At 53.5% G+C, this 9,288-nt stretch overlaps 1 pseudogene; it reads left to right on the top strand.

Moving 5' to 3' along the window:
* Positions 1-4,726: 4,726 nt before the first annotated feature.
* LOC103068890 (lysine-specific demethylase 2B pseudogene) lies at positions 4,727-8,181 on the top strand (annotated as a pseudogene).
* Positions 8,182-9,288: the final 1,107 nt, after the last annotated feature.

The raw sequence follows: 9,288 nt of genomic DNA, 5'->3' as shown, positions 1-9,288 counted from the left end.
GTTGAGTGGAGCTGGGTCTTGGCGTTGAGATGGAGATCTCTGGGAGATTTTCGCCATTTGATATTACGTGGAGCTGGGAGGTCTCTTGTGGACCAGTGTCCTGAACTTGGCTCTTCCACCTCAGTGGCACAGCCCTGATACCTGGCTGGAGCACCAAGAGCCTTTTGGGAGGTCTGAGGTCTTCTGCCAGCATTCAGTAGGTGTTCTGTAGGATTTGTTCCACATGTAGATGTATTTCTGATGTATTTGTGGGGAGGAAGGTGATCTCTGCATTTTACTCTTCTGCCGTCTTGAAGCTCCTCTACCTAAGATGATCTTCTTAAGGCAATAGTTGAGGCTCTTCTATTCTTCTCCTCAAAAATCTTCAAGGCCCCAAGCCCCACCACCCCACTGCCTCCATCATAAACTCCAAATGCCTAAGCCTGTCGTTTCTGGCTGCACCACCTCTGGGGTCATATAGACTCAGGTTCAAATCCCAGCTCTGCCACTTACTGTCTGATCTTGGACAAATCACTTGTCCTCTTTGGGCCTCAGGTACCTTACCTGTAAATTAGGGATATCATGCTGACCTTGAAAGATAGCCATGAGTATAAAAGGAGAGTTGTGAAGTCTCTAGCAGAGTACTGAACCCACAGTGGCCTCAGGATACTGTGGTTCTGGGCATATTTCAGCCCCACCCTTCCCCGATCGAGCCCACTCACGGCCCCTAGACCACCGTGCACATCAGGTCACTGAACATCTTTCAAGGCGGTTTCCCCAGGCTGGCTCACTCCTTACCAGCTTTGGCAGCTTTTAAATCCCTGCCCATCCTATCAGGGGCAGCTCGAACACCACTTCCTCCATAAGCCTTGCCCCGAAGTTCTCTATCAGAACGAATTGTCCCCGCGTATTCACTCCCACCACTTTTTCCTCATGTCTCCGTCGGAGCATTTGCCTCATTGACTGTTTCCATATCTGGTTCCCTTTGGATTGTAAGTTCCTTGGAGACAGGAACCTCGTCTGATTTATGGCTGTGCCCTTCATCAACGCAATGCATGGAGGTGTGATTCACATGGAAGGTAGGGAGATTATTTAAATACCTTGGAACCTAAGGATTTTCATTAAGTATTAGTTAAATATGTGGATGGATAGGGAAAAAAAGTGGTCAGCCAAACCCAAGCTTTTATCCCAGCAGCCTTCAGTCTGCTTCCTCTGAAGCCCCTGGGGTGGGTGGTCTTGGGGAAGGATGGCTGTAAAGGCAGATTTACTACCCACATTTCACTGCAGGTTGACAGCTCTGTAGGAATTCTCCACTTCTAGTCTTCCATCTCCCCTTTCTCTAAACTTTCAACTCCAAAGGCTCTTCTCATTGAACATTTCCAGAGACAGGAGAGATCGATCCTTCTCTTATAGATCAGACACCTCCTGCCCTATAAAAGGAGAAGTGGATGTGGCTGCCTCAGGCCTCAGAGCAGGAGGGTCTGAGCAGCTCCTTGGACTGAGGGCTGGAGCTGGGATTCCCTGGTAACTGCTGAGAAGATTGATGGTAGAAATGCAGACCACCAAGGGGGCAGCTATAAAAGGGGAGGGCAAGGAGGGTGGCCAGACTCAGCCTAGCCCAGTTGAGCCTGAAACAGCCCAGCCAAGACCCAGAACCTAAGTCAGAGCCATGTCCATCCAAGAAAATGGTGACCAGAGCTCAGAGCCTTGCATGCATACATATATACTTAGACTAACTCAAGCCATACACACACCCCTTTCCTCTTGCAGAGAGGAGGTGTAGAAACCTGACTCAGGGCCTGGAGGTCCAAATTCAATGGCAGCCCTGACCATTCACATTCAACAGCTATTACCCCCCGAGCCCAGACCCCTAGTATCCCCCCAGCAGCAATCCTAACTAACTCTTGTTCCCCGTGTAATCCTCAGAGTGCTGGGAAAAGATTGGCTAAGCATCCACCCCAGAACTGTATTTCTCCCTCATCTACGGGACAGACTAGGCTACCTGGAGCAGTGGCCCTCAGAATCCAGCCACTGCAGCTGTGTGACCTTGGGCCAGGAAATACATCGGCCTGAGCCTCAGTTTCCTCATCTGTGAAAGAGGCTGACAGGAGCCACCTCCCCAGGCAGGTATAAGAATAAAAGAAGTGACATGTACAGCGTTTGCTCTGTTCCTCTACAAAGGAATTACTCCACCCGACCTCTCTCGTTCTATCAGCATCAGCACCACGTGCCAGACACTATTCCAGAGGCTGGAACTATAGCCATAAATGAGAGACTCTCGTCCTCCCCAGGGAACGCGAAGCTCAATTTTCCTACATTGAATGGAGAGGTAATCACAACCCGAGGATTAAATGAGATAATTCTGAATGTCGGGATGTCACATATTAGGAGCTTAGCAGTTACTGGCCTCCTTTCTTCTCTGCTGAACAGCTTTTTAAGGGCAGAGACTGTGAATTGTTCACTGCCAGATTTTCTGTGCCTAGTACAGCCCCTGGAATGAAAATAGGTGTTCAATAAATGTTGAGTTTATTCTCTAAATGGGCATTCAGGGGAACAAAAGCCCAAGACACCACTCTCTCCCATTCCTCCCTCTTTTTCTCCCCCATCTCTCTCTCTCACACACACACGCACACGCACACGTATGTGCACATGCACACACACACAGCAGTGATGAGCTGGGCTCCTCTCTCCCCCCCTCTATCCCACAGTCCTGTCTCCCATCACAGGTCAACCCTGGGCCTCCTGTGGCCCTACAATCTGGGCTGAGGGGGAAGGAACAGGCTGTGGACCCAGGCTATTGTTTATTCGTAACTGGCCGCAGGGGTGGGACTCTGCAGCCCTTCCTGCCCCCCCCCCGCCACCCCACACTTTCTTTTTAATGAAATGAAGACACCGGACGGCCCCCACCCCAAACCTTCCTAAGGTAAGAGTGAAATTGATTTTCCCTTTTAACTCGAAAGCAAGATAAACACATGGCACCCTTAGGGGCGGAGGGGAAGCACTTAAAATAGCACATCTCTGGGAGCAGCCTGCTGCATCCCCCCTTCCTGCCCCCCCCCCCGCCACCCCACACTTTCTTTTTAATGAAATGAAGACACCGGACGGCCCCCACCCCAAACCTTCCTAAGGTAAGAGTGAAATTGATTTTCCCTTTTAACTCGAAAGCAAGATAAACACATGGCACCCTTAGGGGCGGAGGGGAAGCACTTAAAATAGCACATCTCTGGGAGCAGCCTGCTGCATGCAGAGTTCGTCACAGACAAGGGCTGAATGCAAATCGCAGAGGCAGCAGCTGGGGCCAGCCTGCCCCCGAAGAGCAGGTGAGAAGCAGTGCCTTCGCCCCTCTGTACCCTCTGCCTCCCATCAGGCTGGCGAGCAACCGCAGGCTGATCTCTGTTCTCATAGGCTCAGACCTGGAAAGATTTCTCTCCGGGTCATCTCCGCCCGAGTGCCCACAGCAATGGGCAGTGATGGGGCGCTTATTACCCCTCGAGGTAGCACATTGAAGCTCTCCTATTAGAAACTTCTGCTCTTACTGACCCATCCTGGGTGTCCCAGCATCTTCCCCCATTGACGGAGGTCTAATCCTGAGTCCTTCATCCCTCCCTTGTTCATTTGCTCCCTGCAGGAATCGGAAAACCAAGATCGCCGCCACCCCAAGTCTTCTCCAGTCTGACCCCCAGGATCCCCAGCCATTCCTTGGAGAGCCCATCCCTCAATGGAGAGGCACTTCTCCATCCCTTGTTTGTCTAGGCTGGTGTCGGAAACAAGCTGCAGGTCTCTCCAGAAAGGATGAAGAGGAGGAGGTGGGGATGTTAAGGTGGGAGGGGAACTGACATTGACTGAACACCAGACAGTGTATTCAGAGCTGGTTTCAATGATCTCATTTAATCCTCTCAACAGCTCTGTGATTTAGGGACTACGATTATCCCCAGTTTACAGATGGGGAAACTGCATTGAGAGAATTTTTACCAACTTGCCCAGGATCATAAAATCAGTGAGTTGTGCTTAATCACTCACCATACTCTCTCAAGGAATAATTGGCTTCATTTTTCTGTCGTGCATGTTTGGAATATTGTAGCTGCTGCATAAAATGGAGATGACTGCCACGCCATACTGGGGCACCTCAGAAAGAAACCCCAGGAGAGCTGGGTCTGTGAGGATGGCAGTGCCTTTCTGGGAGCGAGTTGGGGCCACTGATTCTCTCCAACAGCCCCGCTCGAGGCTGCTCTCCAGAGCCTGATTTTGCAGGAGTCCACCTGGTGTGACAATCTCTGATGGGGTGAGTCTGAGACCCCTGGCCCTGGCAGCCATGGTGTCATGGTTCAGGCCCCCCAGGCTGCCATCTGAGCATTGTCCCACTAACACCCACTTTGGGAGCCAGGGGACCCTATGCCTCTTTTGCATTTAAAACTCCCGTTCGTACACGTGATCGAATATCATGCAGTCATTTAACACAAAGCTGTTGCTTTATATTTATTGGCATGGAAAGATGTCCACAACATATTGTTGGGAGAAAAAAAAGGACTTTACACAACAGCATGTGGAGTCTGCTCCTGTTCATTTAAAGCCGTGTATATATGTGTTTATAATCAGACAGAGGTGTCTGAAAATGTTCACCAAAATGCTACTAGGGAGCCCGAGCCCGAGCCAGGGCGAGCCGAGCCTGCTCCGGGCGGGTGGCGGCGGCGGCGGCGGCGCCGCTCCAGCCTTGTCAGCGCGTGCGAGCCTGGGCCCACCATGAGCCATGGCCATGTCCGTAAGCGCCGAGGACGACGACTATGAATCGGAGACGGACCAGAACCGGGTCATAGGTCGGCCCAAGGGGAAGCTGGGCCCCGCCTCCGCAGTGAAGTCGGCCGCCAACCGGACCACGGCGGGAGCTCGCCGGCGCCGGACGCGATGCCGCAAGTGCCAGGCCTGCCTGTGGACGCAGTGTGGAGAGTGCCACTTCTGCAAGGACATGAAGTTCGGCGGCCCCGGGCGGATGACGCAGAGCTGCACCATGCGGCAGTGCATCGCGCCTGTGCTGCCCCACACCGCCGTGTGTCCAGTGTGTGGCGAGGCAGGAAAGGAGAACACAGTGGGACAGGAAAAAGGCAAGTTTAACCTTACGCTCATGGGGTGCTCCATCTGCAGCGAAATCATCCACCCTGGATGCCTTAAGATTAAGGAGTCAGAGGGCGTGGTCAACGATGAGTTTCCAAACTGCTGGGAGTGTCCAAAGTGTAAGCACGTCAGCAAGACCGGGAAACAAAAGCGTGGCCCTGGCTTAAAAGCGTGGCCCCGGCTTTAAGTACGCCTCAAACCTGCCCAGCTCCCTGCTCGAGGAGCAGAGAACATGAACCGGGACAGCAAGGAGGGGCAGGAGCCTGCCAAGCAGAGGAGTGAGTGTGAAGAGGCGCCCCGGCGCAGGCCCGACGAGCACCCCAAGAAGGTGCCCCCTGACGGCATCCTGCGCCGAAAGTCAGACGATGTGCACCTGAGGAGGAAGCGGAAATATGAGAAGCCCCAGGAGCTGAGTGGACGCAAGCGAGCCTCGAGCCTCGACGCTTCAAACGTCCCCTGGTTCCTCCTCTCACCTCTCACCGAGGCCCCCTCTAGGCAGCAGCCTCAGCCCCTGGTGGAGATCCAGTCTCACTTGCTTCCAGCAGCAGCTAAAACCCAGCAAAGAAGATAAGCTTTTCAGGAAAAAGCGGTGGTCCTGGAAAAACGCTGAGGACCGAATGGCTCTGGCCAACAAGCCTCTCAGGCGCTTCACGCAGGAGCCGGAGGATGACCTGCCTGAGGCGCCCCTCGAGACGAGGGAGAGCGACCACTCCCGCTCCAGCTCCCCCACCGCGGCCCCAGCACGGAGGGGGCGGAGAGCCCCGAGGAGAAGGGGAAGGTGAAGATGCGCCGGAAGCGGCGACTCGCCAACAAGGAGCCGAGCAAGGAGCCGAGCAAGGAGCTCAACCAGGAGATCCAGAAGACGGAGAGCAGCCTGGCCCACGAGAACCACCAGCCCATCAAGTCGGAGCCTGAGAGCGAGAACGAGGAGCCCAAGCGGCCCCTGGGCCTCTGTGAGCGCCCTCACCGCTTCAGCAAAGGGGCCCCACGGCACCCCCGGGAGCTGCGGCACCAGCTGGGGCCCGGCCTGCGCAGCCCGCCCCGAGTCATCTCCCGGCCCCTTCCCTCCGTGTCCCCGCCCAAGTGCATCCAGATGGAGCGACATGTGATCCCCATCAGCCCCCAGCCCGACTCGCTGCCCCTGGATGATGGGGCGGCCCACGTTATGCACAGGGAGGTGTGGATGGCCGTCTTCAGCTACCTCAGCCACCAAGACCTGTGTGTCTGCATGCGGGTCTGCAGGACCTGGAACGGCTGGTGCTGTGATAAGCGGTTATGCACCCGCATCGACCTGAACCGCTGCAAGTCCATCACACCCCTGATGCTGAGCGGCATCATCCAGCGACAGCCTGTCACCCTGGACCTCAGCTGGACCAATATCTCCAAGAAACAGCTGAGCTGGCTCATCAACCGCTTGCCTGGGCTCCGAGACTTGGTGCTGTCAGGCTGCTCATGGATCGCAGTCTCAGCCCTCTGTAGCTCCAGTTGTCCGCTGCTCCGGACCCTGGATGTCCGATGGGTAGAAGGACTAAAGGATGCCCAGATGCGGGATCTCCTGTCCCCGCCTACAGATAACAGGCCAGGTCAGATGGACCATCGGAGTGAGCTCCGGAACATTGTGGAGCTGCGTCTGGCCGGCCTGGACATCACAGACACCTCCCTGCGGCTTCTCATTTGCCACATGCCCCTGCTCTCCAAGCTCCACCTTAGTTACTGTAACCACGTGACTTCCCAGTCCATCAACCTGCTCACCGCTGTGGGCACCACCACCCGAGACTCCTTAACCGAAGTCAGCCTGTCAGACTCTGCAATGAGGTCACTGACCAGTGCCTGCCATTCTTCAAACGGCGCGGGAATGTCTGTCATATTGACCTGAGGTACTGCAAGCAAGTTACCAAGGAAGGCTGTGAGCAGTTCATAGCCGAAATGTCTGTTAGTGTCCAGTTCGGGCAAGTGGAAGAGAAACTCCTGCAAAAACTGAGCAGCATCTGAGCTTTGGAGCCTCACATCAGGAGAGCCTGCAAGTGCAGAGTTCAGCAGCACGTGGAACCCCGGCTCAGCAAGGAGTCTTCAGCCCTAAAGCCCCCTCCATATTGGCCAAAAGCAGACGACATGCCAGGCCCTCAGGGTAATTACACCCTCGTACCTGTGCCGGTACTCCAGATCCTGAGGTCCAGTCTCCACCCATAAGCTCCCCCTGAAAGGAAGACACGGTAGCAGATGGGGCTGTATAGTTTGAAAAAAATGAATGTGTAAAAAAGCTAGAAGTCTGGGACCTTGAGGAATTCAGACTGCTCGTGTCCAGGGTGTCCTCACAGCCCAGCCCACGGGGACACAGTACCAGATATACCAAGTCTTCTTTCTCTCGACAGGTATCGAGACCCGCATCGACCTGAACCGCTGCAAGTCCATCACACCCCTGATGCTGAGCGGCATCATCCAGCGACAGCCTGTCACCCTGGACCTCAGCTGGACCAATATCTCCAAGAAACAGCTGAGCTGGCTCATCAACCGCTTGCCTGGGCTCCGAGACTTGGTGCTGTCAGGCTGCTCATGGATCGCAGTCTCAGCCCTCTGTAGCTCCAGTTGTCCGCTGCTCCGGACCCTGGATGTCCGATGGGTAGAAGGACTAAAGGATGCCCAGATGCGGGATCTCCTGTCCCCGCCTACAGATAACAGGCCAGGTCAGATGGACCATCGGAGTGAGCTCCGGAACATTGTGGAGCTGCGTCTGGCCGGCCTGGACATCACAGACACCTCCCTGCGGCTTCTCATTTGCCACATGCCCCTGCTCTCCAAGCTCCACCTTAGTTACTGTAACCACGTGACTTCCCAGTCCATCAACCTGCTCACCGCTGTGGGCACCACCACCCGAGACTCCTTAACCGAAGTCAGCCTGTCAGACTCTGCAATGAGGTCACTGACCAGTGCCTGCCATTCTTCAAACGGCGCGGGAATGTCTGTCATATTGACCTGAGGTACTGCAAGCAAGTTACCAAGGAAGGCTGTGAGCAGTTCATAGCCGAAATGTCTGTTAGTGTCCAGTTCGGGCAAGTGGAAGAGAAACTCCTGCAAAAACTGAGCAGCATCTGAGCTTTGGAGCCTCACATCAGGAGAGCCTGCAAGTGCAGAGTTCAGCAGCACGTGGAACCCCGGCTCAGCAAGGAGTCTTCAGCCCTAAAGCCCCCTCCATATTGGCCAAAAGCAGACGACATGCCAGGCCCTCAGGGTAATCACACGCTCGTACCTGTGCCGGTACTCCAGATCCTGAGGTCCAGTCTCCACCCATAAGCTCCCCCTGAAAGGAAGACACGGTAGCAGATGGGGCTGTATAGTTTGAAAAAAATGAATGTGTAAAAAAGCTAGAAGTCTGGGACCTTGAGGAATTCAGACTGCTCGTGTCCAGGGTGTCCTCACAGCCCAGCCCACGGGGACACAGTACCAGATATACCAAGTCTTCTTTCTCTCGACAGGTATCGATCGGCATGTTTCTAAGAATGAGATACTGCCGTAGATCCTTCACTTTCAGTCGCATTAACTAAGGGCGCTGAAAGGCTGTCTCTTGTAATAAGTGACAAGTGGAACATCTGCGGAGATTTTCTTGTAAGATCGAATAAACGGAGCAAAAATCTTTCTTGCAGTCACAACATACATGCTGAACAAACAGATAGGAAAGAAGCATTTAATGAGAGCCAGAGACAAGCCATTGTGAAAGCACTAGTTTTCCTTTTGCCTTCTATTAAAATTAAATTTTAGTTCTTATGAAGTCCCCCATGGCACCAGACCCATGGGCGTTTTCGTGTTCTAAAAGTGGTGAAAATCAAAACAGTCACTGCTGAGGCAGTTTGGATTCACAGAAGTTCAAATACAGACCTTTAAGAAAAAAAAAAATGGTACTAGGGGGTTGTTTCTGGGAGTAGAATTTTGGGTGATTTTTCTTTCTTCTTAGTTCATTTCTGTGACTGATTTGTATAAAGAATGAATGCATATCATCTTTTACCAAAAAAAAAATTAAAAAACACATTCCAAAAACTCACAGTGCTATTTAGTCAGTTTTATAGTATAGGACTGGGGTTGAAAGAAAGCCCGTCCTTTCCCTTCCTCCTCCCTCCCCACCCGGCTCTTTCTTCGTGTCCCCTCCAAATCCTCCTGCAGGGGCCTCTCTGTTGTGATGGCTTTGGAGCCAAGTGACCAGAGTTG

This window comes from Lipotes vexillifer, unplaced genomic scaffold (assembly GCF_000442215.2).
Source record: "Lipotes vexillifer unplaced genomic scaffold, Lipotes_vexillifer_v1.1 scaffold213, whole genome shotgun sequence".
Classification (NCBI taxonomy): domain Eukaryota; kingdom Metazoa; phylum Chordata; class Mammalia; order Artiodactyla; family Lipotidae; genus Lipotes; species Lipotes vexillifer.
This window is presented reverse-complemented; position numbering and strand designations above follow the sequence as displayed.